Here is an 18,434-nt window from a genome sequence, read left to right as displayed (position 1 = left end):
TTTGCTCGTCCTAGGTATACTAACTGATTAGAGTTCCTTCTTGGTTCAATGGGCTGCTCTTCCCAAGTGCCCTGAACTTCCCTCTCTGGACATAATCAGGAAGAGTGCATAGATAATAGCATACAGTCTGACCAGGCTATCAAGGAAAACATGCAATTTAATTTCTTGACCACAAGTTTCTCTGCTGCTGGGTTTCTCTAAAAGGGGAATGAATGTATCAGCCACAGTTCTGAGAAACAGAAGCAATAGGAGATATATAGATATCTATATATCTATCTGTATATACCTATATAGACACATAGAGAGATTTATTTCAAGGAATTGGCTCATGCAGTCATGAAAGGCTGCAGGGTGGGCTGGCAGGTTAAAGACCCAAGGGTCATCTGCTACAGAATTCCCTCTTGCTTGAAGGAGGGGGTCAGTCCTTTGTTCTGTCCAGGTTATCAATGGATTGGATAAGAACCACCACATTATGAAGGGCAATCTGTGTTCTCAAAGTCCTATGACTTAAATACACCCTCATTCAAAACACCCTTACAGAAACATCCAGAATGAAGTTTGACCACATATGGGGGCACTGTGGCCCTGCCACATTGACACATAAAATTAACCAGCACAGGGAGCTAATACACTCTATTTTCCCCCAACTCACCTTTTTTGTGCTTCCAGATAAATTTTTTTTAATATAATAATATGTCTCGGCAAGACAGGTAACTTCAAAGTTTTATAAACCATCTTTGACAACTTACAATTCACCCCCTTTACAAAGTAAGCCACACAAATCTCAAGTCTAATATTTTTTTCTAAATATCTTTTTAAAAACTTTTGGAAATAGGCAAAAAAAAAAAAAAGTATTTTAAGAACAGAATGGATATTTTTCCAACACAGTTCCTTTTCAGCACATTGATTCTGGGGAAAATGATAATTCAAGAAGCACCACATGTATTAGCAGATAAAAGGGTAAATGCCAAAGCCAAGAAACCTAGTACAGAATACTCGAAGAATCTAAATGGCCTTTCCTTTAACTTTTTTTATTTTTGTTTTTAGAAAATATTAGTGTGAAATGGTTACTACTATTTTTCTTAGAATTTACCAAAAACTAATGCTAATATTTTAAATCCATAAAAATAAAAATATGTTAAAGAGATTTGAGCCTATAAAGGAGAGAAAGGCACCTCCACCCCTACTTGCCTTGACATCCAAGAGATGAATAGTGCATTAAACATGGAAATCATGATGGGTTGCACTTCCTGCTTGAGCTCTGATCCATCTAGCTTTCATAGGGCATCTGTTTACATAAAAAGACAAGGATGGTACTAACTACAAAGAGCTATGGGGAAACCATTAAATCATATTCATTAAAAATAGTTCTATCCATAGTACAATGGCCTTTTAATTCCAGCATTATAAACTAGGAACCAAGTTCCCATTTGTGAAACAGCTTTGATGTGGGGCAGGTAAAGACAGCAGAGGCAAGGATGGATATTTTCTGGGAGCCTTTAGATACTGGCCCGTGTCTTCTACCTAACCCTCAGGCTAGTGCACTAGTAAAGGGTACTTCATATGCCTAGAGTACTGTTATCTAAAGATCTCTAAGTACTTAAAAGAAAGGGCATTAATTTCTCAGAATTCCCTGAGGGGATAACCTGGAGATTTAGCTCAGTTCAATTCTGAGGCTCAATTCCAATTATGTCCCATAAAAAAGCACATTAGATTAAATGCCAACTTTTAAAAGGTTAAACTTTAAAAAAGTTTTAGGAAACTATGGACCCAGAACCTCAACCGTGTAACAACCTTCCTGTTATCCTAATGTCCTGGGGCTAGTTCAACATTTTACTGGCTTATCTGATTAACTTCTCACTTTATTTGGAATGAATAAACACACATACAGCTATATCTTGTTTTGAATTTCTGACTGCTAAAATTGAAAGCAAAGAAAGAAACTTACAGCAACATTTCTTTTAATAATCCCCCTTTGAAAAATGACATTAATAGGAAAAGAAACAAAACAGAACCAAAAGCACTTCCTGTTGGTCAGGACAAGCCAGTCTGGAGAAAAGGGTTAAAGAAAGAGAGGCCAAGTGAATGGGAGTGGGATTAAGTGTGCTCTGACCCTCCTAAGTCAGGCCTGGAAACAGGGCCCCACAGGGAGCGGCTGGGGGCTGGGGATTGGGAAGGGGACACTTTCAGCTCCTTCCCTGAAGGCTGCTGTCTAGCAACCAGGTCTTCCTGTCCTCACTTTATGCAACTCTCCTTTCTCCCTCTTACTCCTCCAGCCTACCTTCTCCCTGATGCCTCCCTTGATCAGGGGGTACCACTCAGTACACAGAACTCAATCAGGCCTGGATACAATCGCACTATCAGTTATTTTAAAACATTAGCTTCATTTAACCAGCACAACCCCTAATGTCTCCAGGTCGCATTTGGCACCATGACCACCCTCTCCCCAAGTGCACCTTTAAACTATCTGTGAAAGATCTGGCTTGGGTAATCCCAATTTCTAGTCATAAGGATGCCTGATACAGCAATGAATGATGTTTGTTCCATCAACTACTGAACTTTTAGCCACCATGGTTCTGGGAGTCATTCCAAAAAGAAGAAATGTTGGTGGGAACTATGCGTGCTGCTCTGAATGCTGACAAATATAAACAATTGGATACTATTGCCTTGACACTCAACCTTACCACCATAATTGGCACCTGGCCCAATTGGACATACTTGAGGTGCAGAATTTCTTCCTTTCTTAAAGGCCCTACAAGTCTGCCTAACATTTCATGCCAACTCCATCCCACGCCGGCAGTTCTGTGTGTCATCGAGGAATATGCTTTGATCTGTAGAAAGCATGCTTGTTGGAGCAACATAATGAAAGGGATTGTTATTTAAATACAGGCTACATGAAGTCAGAGGCAGCAGAAAACATTCAGCAGGGCCTCTCTCTGTTTGAGTCTAAGGCTACATTGGGATGTAAAGAGTGGCACCCCCACTGCCACTAGTACTCAGAACTAGTACTCTCCCTGAGATTCCCCCCATGTTGGTTCATTGCCACTCTCCATTCTGGGGACTTTAACAAGAATATCATCCTTAAATCCTACCATTCCCATTCTGGAACCAGTATTAGAATACTAATTATTCTAAGGGATAAAGAATTCTAAGAGATAAAAATAATCCCAGGAAATTATGCTTTTAAAAGGTTAAACTTTAAAAAGGTTTCAGGCAACTAAGGACCCAGAACCTCAGCTGTGTAATAAACTTTCCGTTATCCTAATGTCCTGGGGCTAGTTCTACATCTTACTGGCTTATTTGATTAACTTCTCAGTTTATTTGAAATGAATAAACACACATACAGCTTCATTTTATTTTAGATTTCTGACCGCTAAAATTGAAAGCAAAAAAATAAACTTACGGCAACATTTCTTTAATGGTCTCCCTTTGAAAAAGTGAGATTGATAGGAAGAAAAAACAGAACCAAACACACTTCCTGTTGGTGAGAAATTTTCTCAAATAGTGAATAATTTTTTCAATAGTAAAGATTGATAAATGGTCCATTTTAAGGTTTTGTTACCCCTGATTCCACCCACCTAGTAATGGATTCCTTCAATCACAATTTGGCCAATGGCCCTGATATGCCATTTTAACGAGCCGTGGAGTGCCCATGTCTGCCATCACAGACACCACCTCTACAGCATTCCTGACAGACAGTCACCGAGTCTCTGCTCGACACTCTACACATGTTGGAGCAATGGGAGAACCTGTTCACCTCTCTGGGCAGTGACCAGATTTCCAGTGAGCCCCAATCTCATTCCAGATACTTTCCATCCACTAGCCATGGTTTTGGCTTTAGAATGTACACATAGCATAATACCATGTCTTCTATATTTGTGAACTCTTCAAAATAAAGTCATAGCATGACCTCCCTTGGCAAACTTGCCCAGGTTCCATCAACGAATCATGTCCTGGATGCCAGCCAGCTCAGCCCTTGGATCTAAAGTGCAGAAAATACTCAAATGGATGTAATCATCACAGACAGCATGAAGACCATGGTGTCTCTCCATCAGACAAAACAGATGATTAGTGCGGCCATACTGCTTGTGGGTTTGTTTGCTGCAGGGTTGAGTGGGGATGTCTTTTTTAACAGCTAAGTGACAGACAATGTCCACTGATTTTTTTCCTTTTAATTTCTTATATTGAATATATATACATATTCAATATGTATATATATATATATATTCCTTTTAATTTCTTATATTGAATATATATATATATTCAATATGAATATATATATATTCCTTTTAATTTCTTATATTGAATATAAATACACAGGAAGTTACAATGGTCATAGAGAGGTTCCAGGCACTCTTCATAGTCTCCCTCAATAGTCCATCTCACAGAGCTATAGTACAATATCACAACCATGTTCACCTTGCTTTAACATGTGTGGATAGTTCCTTATTTCATCACAAGTGCAGATTTGTGTCACTATCAGCACAGGATAGAACAAATCCATCACCACAAAGTTCCCCTGTGCCACCCCTTCACGGGCACACTCACTTGCTTATCCCACCTGCACCCTTCCAACCCCCTGCAACTCATTTTTAGTCTCTGTAATAGTGTTGTTTCAAGAGTGCTATACACAGTTTGTGACCTATTGGGATTGGCTTCTTCCAGTCATCACAATGCCCTGGAGATCCATCCAAGATGTTTGGGCCACTGTTTTTATTGCTGAGGTTGGACGCTGTACACTGTGTTAAAGACCGAGGGACAACTGGTCGATTTCACTGAAATTGTCAAATCTGTGTGTGTGGAGCTGTTTGTAGTACTCCCTTATTATTCATTTGATGTCTGTAGGGATATCCCCTGTTTCAATTCTGGTATTAATTTGTTTCTTCTCTGTCATTCTTGCGAAGGATTTATCAGTTGTATTGATCTTTTCAAATAACCAGCTTTTTGTTTCATTGATTGTCTCTATTTTTATTCTGTTTTAAACTTCATTGATTTCTCCTTTTGTTTCTTCCCTTCTTCTGCTTATTTTATGTTTATTTTACTCTTATTTCTCAAGCTTCTGGAGGTGGGAACATAGATTATTCATTTCACACTTTTCTTATATTCTGATGTAATTATTTAGGTCTATAAATTTCCCTCTTACACAGCCCTTACTGAATCCCATAAGTATTGTTACATTGAATATTCATTTTCACTCAACATGTATTTTTTTATTTCCCTTGAGACTTCCCCTTTGATTCATGGATTATCTAGAAGGTTGTTGTTTAGTTACCAAGGGTTTGGATATTTCCACATTATCTGTCATTGTCTTTTAGGTTGATTCCACTGTGACTAGAAAAATACTGCATGATTTCAGTTTCTAGATTTGTTGAGATTTGTTTTATGACCCAATATATAGTCTCTCTTGATATACATTCCTTGTTTCTTTGAGAAGATTGTTTTCTGCTGTTATTGCAGTGTTCTATAAATGTTTGATGGTGTTATTGAATTCATCTATATACTTGCTGATTTTCTAATTGTTCTATCAATTGTTGAGAAAGGGGTACTGAGGTCTCTAGCTATAACTGTAGATTATCTATTTGTCCCTTCAGTTTTATCCATTTTTGCTTCACATATTTTATAGCTCTGTTGTTACATACGTACACATTTAGGATTGCTGTGCTTGGTAGATTGAATTTTTCATTGTTACATAGCATCCTCTTTTGTCTCTGGTAATTTTCTTTGCCTTATTAAACCAAGTAATAGTAAAAATCCTTCCTGTCCACTTGGTCTCCTCTGGCAGCCACAGCCAGGAGGAGGAGGGGCACCTCATTGCCACTAGATAGGGGTAAACGCTCAGATTCCCCATGCTGTCTCCACTGACTCCCAGGGGAAGGGAGACTCCTACTGCCAGAAAGGGATCAATGCCCCAGCTTCCCATCTGACAACAGGGAGAAGTGTTAAGAGGAGACCAGATGTGGTTGTGGAGAAACCAGAGCAAAAGTTTGACACGATGGTGACAAATGGGGGTGCCAAGAAAGCTGGAGAGTTTGGGGTCCTTGGGCTTCAGCACTAGTGAAAGATAGGGAGTCTCTAAGGCCTTCAGAGGCCAAAGCCCCCAGCCCTGAAATGAAAGCACGATGGTGGGTGAGGGAGGAGGAGCTGCTATTGTATCTACAGTGAAGACAGGCCAGCCTGACTGCCCAGCAAATGTGGGGCAGCCTGAAGACTAAGCCTGAGGCAGCATCAGGCAAGTAAGCAGAAGCCTTGGCTTTAGAACAAGGAGGGTGAGGGGCCTGCACTTAGGGGAAACCAAGGCCACATCAGGTTTCAGTCAGGTTAGAACACTTTAATCAAGCTCTGTTGTGGTTCTCTAAGTTTCCCTTTCTTTACTTTTGTTTTTCTTTCATTTTTTATTGTTATTTCTAGGAAAGGTTCCACTTGAAAAACCATTTTAGCTGAACTACGGGATAAAAAGACCATTTCCTGGGCATTTGTATTGAGTCCAGGATAGCTAGCAGAATTGGTGTGTCCCAGCTGGCCAGGTGTGACGTAGCCTTCATGCCTCCAAAGCAGACAGATGTGTGGGAACAAGGCCTTCCCTTCTCCTCCCTGCTTTCATCCTCACCAGGATGCTGTGTGGCCAGCTCTGCTGCGAGCAGGGAGCCTGTTCTCGGGGCAGCTTCTCAGGCAGGTGGCTGTAGTCACAGAAGCAGGGCAGAGGCACATACACACATGCGGGCCCTGCATGGGGCCTATATGGAGAAAACACAAGGGAACCACCTGTGCACGTAGCCGGGAGAGCTCAGGGAGTAACCCAAGTCCACAGCAAACTATAAACGCCCAAGTCAGAGCACTGGGGCACTGACTTCCTTAAATCCATTTTTGTCAATGACAGGAAGTCACCAAGACTTTTTTGTAAAATTACACAAACACACAAAGCAATGGTTTAAAATCCAAGTGTCACAAAGTTCATAAACATTAAGAGGCCATTAAGTTTAGATAAAATTGTGCCTGTCTAAGACCAGCCAGGTGCCTTGGCCCCATCCGTGAGGAGGAGTGATGAATTTTCTAAGCAAATAATTTGTACAAATCGGGAGTCAGCAAACCACAGCCCATGGGCCAAATCTGCTTCACCTCCTGTTTTTATACAGCCTGTGAGTGAAGAACAGTTGGGCTTCATTTTGTTTTCTTTTTTACAGATAAACATTTATACTCAATCTGATGATCAAAAACACTAATTTTCAACCTCAGTTAAGTGGAATGTTATCTCCTCCACCACAATTCCATTCATATCATAAGAAGGCCTGAGTACAAACACTGTACTCAATTGTAATTATTATATTATGCGCTCAATCAATAAAGTCTGCAAATCGGCCTTCTCTCCTAATAGATGTGCCCACTGAATAGACTTGATTTTGCCTCTTGGTCCACAATGCCTAGAATACTTACTTTCTGGCTCCACACAGAAAAAGTTTGCCAAACTCTAGCATGAAATAATAATGTAAATAAAATGACAAAACACAAGTTTGAAATATTGTTAAAGCTGCCATACCAACAAAATACATGAGTTTTAAATACTTAACTGTTCATTAAAGCACAATTAAGCAGCATTGAATGTGCCTACGTAACTCCGTAACTTTAAGGGAACAGGTACATTTATTTTAAACTATTCTCTAACTCAAACTTTTTCCATTTAAGGGCCCTTCTCTTTTCAGGCAAAGTGAAATAACATGGGGCTTGATTAAAGGAATTCCCACTAACTGCTTCCCTCACTGACTCAGCTTTTTACTTTTGATAGCCTTTTTTTATTCAGCCCTCAGATTAATCCTTTCTTCTGAAAGCAACTGGTGGTGACTGAGGAAGGGAGAGGGGCAACGAGTGAGGAGAGGAAGCAGAAGGCTGGAGAGCAGACCCCAGAATGGGCTTGCAGGTCACCAGGGACAAGCAGGGTGAGAACCCCTGGCCCAAGGACCCAGTCTGGATCATCTAATCTGGGATGAGATTGTTGGTCTAGAGTGCTTGATACTCACTCCTGGAGGATGAAAGCTACACACTTAACTTAAGCAATTGGCCAATGTACTGAGCCTTGAGTATTAGCTCACAGAGCAATGTCTCCAGCACCCCTGTTTGGGAAATGGCAAGTTTTCTTTGTTTGTAACACTGGTATTTTTCAATCTGAAAAAGTAGGATTCCTAGGGTAGCAGTGGGATGGCATTTGAAGGAACAAATGGGACAAGTTGGTAAAACAAGAAAAACATGATAAAGACATCAAAGTGGCCCAGACTGGCCCAGTAGGGTCTCCGTGCTGCACTGCCCCATGCTGGGTTTCACAGATGGTCCTGAGTGTTTGGAATGGCCTTCTGAGGACAGCATGTTTATATAGTCAAGTGAAAGCTTGACCTGGAGTTTGAAAGTTAGCTTCAGGGAAACAACCCCCTCTCTTGTGCTGGGGGTGTCTCAAGAGACACTTGGCTCTGTAGAGCTTTGCAAAATGGGGAAAAGCTCGGAAAGTAAGTGACTCAGCTGCCCCCACCCTGACATCTTTTGAAGGTATGCGGGGTACCTTCAAAGGCACTAACCAATAATAGCCCAAGGCAATTCAATAGGCAGATGCTGATTTATGACCCACATTAATGAAATTCCATCTCTGATGGTCATCCAGGGTGGGGACTGGCCCCTCCCAGGACCAGCTGCAGGAACATCCTTCTTCCATATCACCCTGTGCTTAATGTCTACCCTGTCTCAACCACAGCTAGCCACGAGCAGCTGCCCTCCTTTCCAACTCCTAGAAAAGACAGCACAGTGTCTACCAGGGACAGGCAGGAAGGCCACCCTGGCTTAGCTGCAGACCTCTGCTAAACCCCAGAGAACAGGCAGCGGAGCTGTGACTGCTGTCACTGATATAGCCAGCTGTCACGAGAATGGGGATTAGAGTTGCTGTTCCCCACATCCAAGGCCAAGGGGAGAATATCACAATGATGTGGATTCCAAAAAGGATGGACTTTTATTGGTCAGAAGCACCCAAAACTGGGATGGGTCACCATTCCAGTGGTACTAAGTGTCCTCTAACTGGAGGTAGGAGACTCACCAGTCATGGATGGGAAGTTAATTCAGATGACCCTATAATTGTGGCATTCTTAACACTTGGGAAAAATATTTCTCAAAAATATACAAGCATTTTAGATACTACACAATATTCAGTTTCCCCCTTCCACCTCCTGTCTTCTCACACACACACACACACACACACACACACACTGACATGCCCCTCTGGGAACCTTTGCTGTCATATTTTCTTACCTCGTGATTTGTCTGTAAGCCCTGGGGAGCTGGCCGGGCTGTGCTATGGTTTCCTCAGTAACTAAGACATTAAGTCATCTTCCCAGCAGACCTTGATGTGGTGACCAGCCACTGTGAGGTAGTCAGGGACTACCTACTGATTCCTTGGTCCCATTCATTCTCACAGTTACCCCTGTTTTTCTTGCTTGTGAGACTCATCCCAAGACTACCAACAAGGCCCTCAGACCTTCCAGGAGCCCTTGGGCATATAAGAGCAGTTCACACCCTGAACCCACTCCATGCCACCCCAGAAAGCCACAGCTCCCAGTCCACTTTGAAGACAAGCACTTTGGGACAGGGGTTGTGTCAGCGGCAAGCCCTGTCAAGAGCAGATGCTCAGGAAATACCTAAGGAAGGCAGACTGGCCTTAGGACCTGGCCAGAGCATTCCCTTTCAGAGCAGCCAGGTGTAGAGCGACCTCACTATGCACTGGGATAAGTCTAACATAAGTATCGGATACATGCATTCATTCAATCCTAGCAATCTATAAAGGGAATTCCTGTATTACTCCATTTATACATGAGAAAACCATGCCTTTGAGAATTTGGAGTTCCTGGCACCAAAGCCTGGCTATAGATATTGTGTAAGCAGCCTAACTCAAGTTCTAAGACACTCCAAAGTCTTCAGTTTCTGTTGATGAAGCCCCAACACCCCCACCTGGGCTGTGACCATGAATACTCAGAGTTTGAGGCCATGCTGTCTGCACCCCGGGTCCCCAAGCATCTGCCCTTGGGTTGCTGAGACAGCTCAATCCTCAGGGTTTCCTCCTGTCTCTCTGACCATTTTCTTCCTCTTCCCTCATGGCCTCTGGTTTCTCCTCCTTGTGGCCCTGTGTGCTAGTCGTCAAGCTGTGCCCTGCCCCCTGCTTATCACTGAAGAATATTGTACATGTGATTCCTACCCCCCCTTGGGTGTCGTGTGATTCCAGGGGGCCCTATGCTACATCAGTCACAGGCCCTTCCCCATCAATCCTCAGGACACACAGACAGCAGCCCGCCAAGGTCTGGAGCCCAGGCTGGCCAGGCCAGGGCCTCCCTCAAGGCCCATACCCTGCTTCCCATCACCTAGGTACCCTTGATGCTGCCCAAGCCTGGAGGACCTATTTCAACCTCCCTCTTGAGTATTAGACTCAGAATCTAACTGCCTGCTGACATGTCCACATAAATGTCCACAAGCGGCTCCAACTCAAATACATCCCTCAAACAGCTTCCCCTCCTGCCCTCCCCACCTCATTTAGTGATGTCACCAAATGACTTCTTACTCCATCTGGCACCTGTTAATCACCTGATGCCTCCCTCAACCTCAAGCCCTGTAGCAGCAGGCACCAGCAGATGCCTTGACCTCACCCCACTGCTCAGTCAGGACTGTCTCATCTCTCACCTACCCCCTCCCATTCTGCCAGCACAGTTCTGAGGTGATCTCTCCAGACCAAATGTGGACCATGCCCCCTCCCACCCCAACCCTTGAATGCCCTGCCCTCTGCCGTGTGTCCAAGTCCAAGCTCCTCCACAGAACAGCCAACACCCTGCACCCTGTGTGCTCCTCACTCCTGTCTCTCTCCTGCTTCAACCACACAGATGCTGGGAGCTTTGGGCAGCATTGTGCTGTCCCCTGCCCTGTGCCTTTATTCCCAGCCCCTTGCCAGTCATGATCACACAGGCCATCCTCCCGAGCCCACCACCCCCCAGACCCACCTCTTCCCTGCTCCCCGTCCACACCCCCAGCTTGGGATAATTGCTGCTTATCCCAAGGTTCTGCTGTTCCAACGATGGCTACCTGGGGGTGAGGGGCCAGATAGCATAGTGGGAGCTTTACCTTAATTCTTCATCTCTTGGCCCAGCACTGAGCAGACTCTCAATAAACATCTGTGAATGGGTTTCATCACTATGGTGCCCCGCCTAGAAGTTTCCACATTGCCTGGTTCCCTCAGGGTAGAGACTTTTCAGTGGCACCCCCCACGACACCCCACCACACGCTGGGGCCCTCATCTGCCTCCTGTTCCAGAGAATGACCTCCTCACTTTACACATCCAAGTCTGGCTGATGATGATGCAACACTCTTGAACCCGAGGCGGCTGAATGGAGTCCAGCAGCAGACAGTGTCTTCAACCCTTCCTCCACAACTGGCAACACAACTGAACCCACAGCACAACTGAAGGCGCACACCTAAGCTGTAACTTCCCATCTCCCTCTCTCTCTTACTTATTATCTCTAAGATCCTTCCCTGTTCCTCTGGCCCTGTGGGCACATGGGCATGAAGACTACATACACAGGGCTCCTGGGCAGCTCCAGGCAGTCATGGGGACATGGCAGAGAGCGGCCACTCACAGGAGGGTCGCTTCAGGGAGCATGCACAGCGCTTCCATGCTTGAGCCTGGGTCCAGACTCTGAAATGGAGAGCCAGGCAGTGACGTCCCTGCCAGGGGCAAGGACTGTGATTCAGGACCAGAACCCAGTCCTGGACCCACAGGCACAGATCTAGCTCCTCAGCGACAATACTTGGGCAGGAGGCACAACCCTTCAGAGGACACACTGGTCAGCTTCATGTGGGGACTGGGAGGGGCTCCCTACCAAGCCACCAAGGGGAGCCCAGATGGGTAGACACCAGGCAGGCATCACACATTATGGAGGACTTGAATGATAGGACCAAACACTGCATTTGTTCTCATCTAATAACGGTTTCTGTTCTTTAAATGTATTCACAAAAGAATATTTTCCAAAAGCACACTTAGGCTCAAGCCTGAAATGGAAATTAGATCAAAGAGGAAGCTCTGTGGTTGAAGAGGGGGTGAGGCCCTGTGGGGTCTCAGCTCAGAGGGACCTCAAGATTAGTGGAGTAGCATATGGAAACCCCTCATACAGATGGGAGTCAGGATCCCAAAGAAGTTTCTGGGAAAGTTCAGTTTCCAGTCTTCCATCAAAAGCAGAGTAGGTGAGGGTCTCCCAAGTGTTTCTGGTGAGGAAGGAAAACCACTGGGCATGAGGCACCCTCTGCCATGCTAAGAGTAAGACCAGTAACTGTGAAGCTCCTTCCACCAGTCCTGACACCCCTAAGATGCCTCAGGGTCACCCTCGCACCAGGAGCCTGCAGAAGCCACTGCAGGTGTCTCCCCTTCCTGCCTTCTATTCTAAGGTGGTGGGAGTTGGCGGGGAACAGGTGGGACTAGAGGGAAGCAGCTGGGGAAGTAGCAGGCCCGGGAGTTTCCCAAATGTGCAGACCAAGACTAGTGACTTTTTGAATATATGAACACTGAAAACCTACTGAAAAATGAGACACTCCACAGTTTCGCATACTTTCAGCTAAAATTACAGTGCCTTGCTGATGTTCCAAATTATAGTTATGGAGAATACACATAAGGGGGCACAATTTTGAGCATGTGAGGAACTCAGGGCGTTCCCCCAATGATGTCATGAAAGCCACATGGTCAAGAGATGTCTGCGGAGGCAGAGAGCAGAAGCAGGCCGGCAACATGAGAGAGCAGAGGGAAGGGTGGACACGAGGCTACTTCATTGAGAGTGCAAAGCTCGGAGAAAGGATAAAGGGAGTACCACAGCTCTGGGCAGGGCAGCATGCGATGCACATGGGCAGGAGGAGCCAGACTGTGGGAACCAAATCTGGAGTAAGAGTCAACCAGAGATTGGCACCCATCTGCTGGGCTTGTTGTTAACAATGTGGAAAGCACCCTGGCTGGGTTACATCACTGTCCAGCTGCTGGGCTGTGGGTAAGTCACTTCAGCCCCATGGGCCTCAGTTTCTCTAGGGCTACAAGGAGAAGGCCCATTTAGAAGGCTTCCAAGGCCCCTTCTGGCTCTAATACCCTCTATCCAGGCAGCCAGCCACAGGACAGGACACTGAACTAGGTAGGACAACCCTGGTCACAGAGGCCAGGTCCTGGGGCCAGTGGAAATGGGCCAAAGAAAAGTGTCTTCCCAGCCCACAGACGCTAATAGTAGGGTCATCAGCCACCTTAGTCACATGTTCACTCACCACAGGGGCCTCAGGGAGAACAATACTCAGAGCAAAAGCCCCAACTACCGAGAAGCAACCCACTGGGAATGCAAGATGCCTGTGTTCAGTAACAGCAGTTCTGACTCAGGCTGGAAAACACATAGCACATTATAAAATAAATATGAGAACTCCCCTGACCTGGCAATTTCACTCATCTGTGTACACCTTAGAGAAACTCACATGAATGCACAAGTTAGCATTGTTCACAACTCCAAAATATGGGACAAAACCTAAGTGCAGAGCAGCCCAAGAACCAACAAACAATTGCAGTACACCTCAGTCAGCAGGGAGAGCGGACAGACCAGGGTCACATTAGCAGCTGGGTGAATCTTCCGGCATCAAGTGCACACCAGCCTCAGCACTCACAAGCACAAGCTGTGCCACAGCGCTGCTCGAGGAGTGGGGATGCACCACTGAATGAAATGGCTGAAGGCCCTGCCCCAGTGAGGGGACAGAGAAAAGAAACCACCACCCAGTAACACACATAAGATGACAAACTGTCTTATGCCCTACAGAGAAGCTTAAAGCAAGGACAAGCAGGGTGAGGAGGAGGTGCTAACTTACAGTGGTCAGCAAAGGCCAAATTGTGTCCTGGAGACGTTCCTTTTCTTAAGCTGAGTGGTAGGTGCCCAAGCGTTCATTTTGTTACTCCTTATACCTTCAACTCAGTCTGATGTATCTCAAAACAATTACAACTATGACTGATAAGGAAGTAATGAACAGATGAAAGTATAGATAATCTTCCGCTGTAAACATAGATATATCCCCTCCTCACGATCCCAGGCACTGCATGAGGTGCCTGCTCAGAGTGGGACATGGGGGATCCAAGTGCAATAAGAATGTGTATGGCCTTCAGGAGGATCCGACCTATGGGGGAGGACAAGGGGACAAAGTTTACACATGTGCTGTGATGTGAGAAGGCCACACCTTCAGAGCACTTTAGGAAGGGAACAGTGTCATGGGAAAGGTGTCACAAAGGGTAAAGAGAAACCCTGCAGAAAGCCAAGGAGGAGGAGGCAGAAGGGTCAATATGCGCAAAGCAAAGAGGCCAAGGACACCGTAGATTCTGACACTTCCACACAGTTCAGCCTTATGTGCACCACAACACAGAGCCAGGGCAGAGGCTGTCTTAACCCCTCAGCAGTATAAATATTTGTCTTCTGACTTCTGCGCCCTATGTGAGGCAAATGAACATGCCATGCAGCTACTGTGCTTGCTGTGGCCAAAAGGTGCTCTTGATGGTAACTTCCAGGAAACGTTCCTCCACTGGGCGACAGAAGACCCAGAAGCTAACAGAGACAGCGTGCTCAGGGAGCTCTCCTGCACACCCACCATCCTTGCTGTCAGTCACAGGGGGAGAAATAGCCCCAAACCACCCCCCCCATGGTGTCCTACCACCAGTCAGCCTGCAGAGACAAAGAAGGAGAGAGAAGCACTAGCTGTTTTACTCAAGGAGCCACAGGCTTTAAGGCAGGTTGCACTGCTGCCATGCCTCCTGGTTTGGCAGACGAGAGAACACTCACAGAGCACTTTCAGTGCCTTTTAAGTAAATCCCTTTTTATGAGCACAGTACTTCTTCTTACTTCTCAGTGCAAGACTAGTCAGAGAGTCTAACTTAGATCAGATGATTCAGAGGATGAGACGTCTCTTTTCTGTAGCAGAGGGACTCTAACAGCGACCACCTTGCTCACACATCGACCAAGCACAGCCCTCAAGGGAACAGTCAGAAGTACCTGGGACTGATATTGCTCCCAGAGACCCTCCACCAGGAATTGGAAGAGTGGCCAGTCGGCAGCTGTTCCTGTCCCCAGTGCTGCCTCCACAGAGTATCTGCTGTCCAAGTAGGTGGGGAACTGACCATGCTTCATAATCAGTCTGGAAAGTTACTACTATCTCCATGCTAATCTACAAAAGGGTCAGCCATTATTGGTTCCATGTGCCTTTCACATTAGGACTTCAGTTGATATATGAGGTATTTTGTAATCCACATGGAATCCAGAAACAAAACCATAAAATTACATATTTCCTTTATTTCCAAGCCTGATAGTGCCTAGAAACCTTTGTGCCATTTTGCCTGCATGAGAGTGAATAGTTGATTCACGTACCACATTTCATGTTTTATGAAATTCCCATGAAACATGATATATTAAGCTGATTCTATAAAAAAAGAAAAATCTAATCAGGAGAAGGAAACATCTTGAAAAACTGAGTGAAGAATAACTGAAAAACAGTTTCCTGTCTCTTTGAAATGGATGATATAGGATTGAACTACTTACAATTTATCAACCACTTTTGGAAACAATGCTAATGCAAGCAAAGTCGAGAATTAAAAACCAGGATGATTTCAGGATTTTCATCCAAAACCTAACTTAATACAATGTTTTTTTACATATATCCATCCTTACTCGATGGCTCCTATCCTAAGGCCACGGCCAAGTTCCTTGTGGTGAGGAGCCCCGGCTGGAGCCTTCCCCCTCCCACTGCAGCTCTCGGCACAGGGCAGGTGCTGGGTGTGTGACCACGCGAAGGAGTGAATGGTAGGGATTCAGAGAAAGAGGAGCCAAAATCATCTCTGAAGAGGAGCAAGACTTGCCCCGGAGCCAGTGTTCCCAGCTACCCATCTTTGACATCCCAGGCAAGATTACCCCAAGGTGACTCAAGTGATTGCTTATAAACTTCTTTCCCTAAAACTGAGCCCCATATCTTTATTAGACCACCATGCTTTCTCATGACACTGGCATGCTGGGAATACTGGATTTTCATCAGAATCACCTTCTCCTTTATTTATTCATGTATAGCAGAGGACCCTTTATGTGAACGGGCATGGGTGTTACCGAGCTGAGAGACCCAAGGAAACCACCACCACTGAGGAGTGCAGGCAGACAGGCACGGAGGATCCCACAAGCCCCAGGGACATGAAGGGGGATTCAGCCTGAATGGATGGCAGTGGTTGCCTAAAAAGCCCAGGAAGAAAATAAGAAGTCACTGCCTTCATGAAACCTTCCCCTAACCCCCTACAGCAAAAACCTCTTGTGAGGTCACAGGGTGTTTTATACCAATCTTAGCATGTCCAAATGGGTTTGCATTGGGATTCTTTGTATGTAACTATATCCATTTGCTATTGGTGTTTTAAAAATCACCACAAACTTAACAGCTTAAGACAACACATATTTATTATCTTACAATTTCCATGGGGCAGGAGTCCAGGCAGAGCTTATCTGGGTCTTCTGCTCAAGGTCTCACAAGGCTGCAATCAAGGTGTCAGCTGGGGTTGTGGTCCCACCTGAGGCTAGGGGTACCCTTCCAAGCTTATGTGGTTGCTGGCAGCATTCATTTCCTTGCAGCTGTAGGACTCATGGTAACTTGCTTCTTCAAGATCAAAAGGGGTTCACCTGTTTAGGTCCATCCCATGAAGGATAATCTCCGTCTTAACTGATTGGAACTTTAGTTACATTTGCAAAAGCCTTTCACCTTTCCCGTATAGTGTAACCTAATCATTGTTCCAGATATTCACACATCCATCATAATCACAGGTCTTGTCCACACTCAAAATGAGAAGATTATGCAGGGTGTATACCCAGGGAGGAAATCTTTTGGCCATCTTAGATTTCTTCCTGTCATGGTATGCATGTCATTTCCCCTACTAAATTCTAAGCTTGATCTCTTCAGCACCTTGTTCTTGGACTGTAACAGCACAACCGGTAATTATTTAGTTTGTATTGTTTTCTGCTACTCTATACTCAGACTCTAAAGTGACAGATTCATATAAAGCAATCAAGTTACAATAATGAATGAATGAACCAGTCAACTGATCTTTATTAATTGAGGCCTCCTGAACAAATTGGGGCCACTGACAAAAAGCAATTAAATCTAAAATTTTGGGATAGACTGATCTTTATGCAACCCTTCAATTAAAAGCTGGAGAAACTGGGAAAAGACAGGAAGAGGATCTGGAAAGAAGGGTGTAGGGCAGCAAGGTACACATGGCGAGAGAAACTACTTGGATCACGTTGGTAGTATGAGTAGATACCAGGGAAGTCAGGGACACAGCCTGGCCTGTGAGTACTCGCCTCATGGCTGTCAACCTACTCCTCCAGCCCTGCCTTGGCTTATTCAACGAATCCAACCCCGTGCTGCTTCTGCAAGCCCCCGAGTGCCTGGTCCTCAAGCTCTGGGGAAGCAACAAAGCCAGTGTTGTCTCCTGTACTCTTGTACATGGACTATGACTCATATGCATATGAATTGTTGGATATAAACCGATACTCACTCTGCTGGTAGTTCGAAATTCTGCAGATCAACATGAATGCTAGTCCCTGAGGCAGTTCATCTTCCTTTTCAATTACTGGGCTGGACTCTATGTCATGGAGCCAGATGACCTTCTTTGAAGCTGAACCAGGACAATACATGCTTGGCGACAGCCGGGGATCATACAGCAACTAATGCTGAGCATACGGAAGGAGGAGGGCCAAACAGCTCTGCTTTCATCCCTTCTGATTTTTATATTTCCCTTTGAGTCACAGAATCTTCGAACTAGAAGGGGTCTAAGGGGTCATCCGGTTGTGCCCTACCCCAAGCCTCGAAACCCTAACGGCCATCTGGTCACTACTCGAGCATTCCCAATGCAGAGCAGTGTGTTCTGTGGTTGGGAAATTGTCACACACCTGTGTGAAATCAACTCAGCAAATGTTCTGAAAATCCCTAGTGCTTCCCAGAATAAACAAATACCATATATGGTATTCCTTCTCTCACTCCCCACCTCTCCGGCTGTTGACAGATGTCACTGATCAGTCATGGCACTCTTTTCTGCTGATGCTGGATGTGGCTTCAGAATCCTCAACAGAATGCTCCAGAAAGTCACCACTGATCAGTTTATGTTGGCAAGAGAAATAAACTAGTTTTCCAACTCTGTTCTTGGAGCTTGTCTTCGGTCAAAAACCACTTTCCTGCAACTCCTACTCATTGTTCCTAATCTGCCTTTAAAAGCAACAATTTGGTCCCTTCCTCCAAAAACAACCCTTTACTTATCTAAGTACATCTAAATGTACTCCCCACTTAACCCTTGCAGTCTCAGGCCTGGCTGAAATGACAGGGTTACGGGAGGAAAT

The 18,434-nt window shown here is 45.1% G+C and overlaps 1 protein-coding gene across 10 annotated transcripts in view; it reads right to left on the bottom strand.

The window, feature by feature from the left end:
* Positions 1 to 18,434, bottom strand: part of FHOD3 (formin homology 2 domain containing 3) — a 523,260-nt gene that overhangs the window by 244,290 nt on the left and 260,536 nt on the right. The window lies entirely within an intron of this gene.

This window comes from Manis javanica, chromosome 9 (genome assembly GCF_040802235.1).
Source record: "Manis javanica isolate MJ-LG chromosome 9, MJ_LKY, whole genome shotgun sequence".
Classification (NCBI taxonomy): domain Eukaryota; kingdom Metazoa; phylum Chordata; class Mammalia; order Pholidota; family Manidae; genus Manis; species Manis javanica.
The sequence above is the reverse complement of the archived record's forward strand: the minus strand, read 5'-3'. Positions and strand labels throughout refer to the sequence as shown.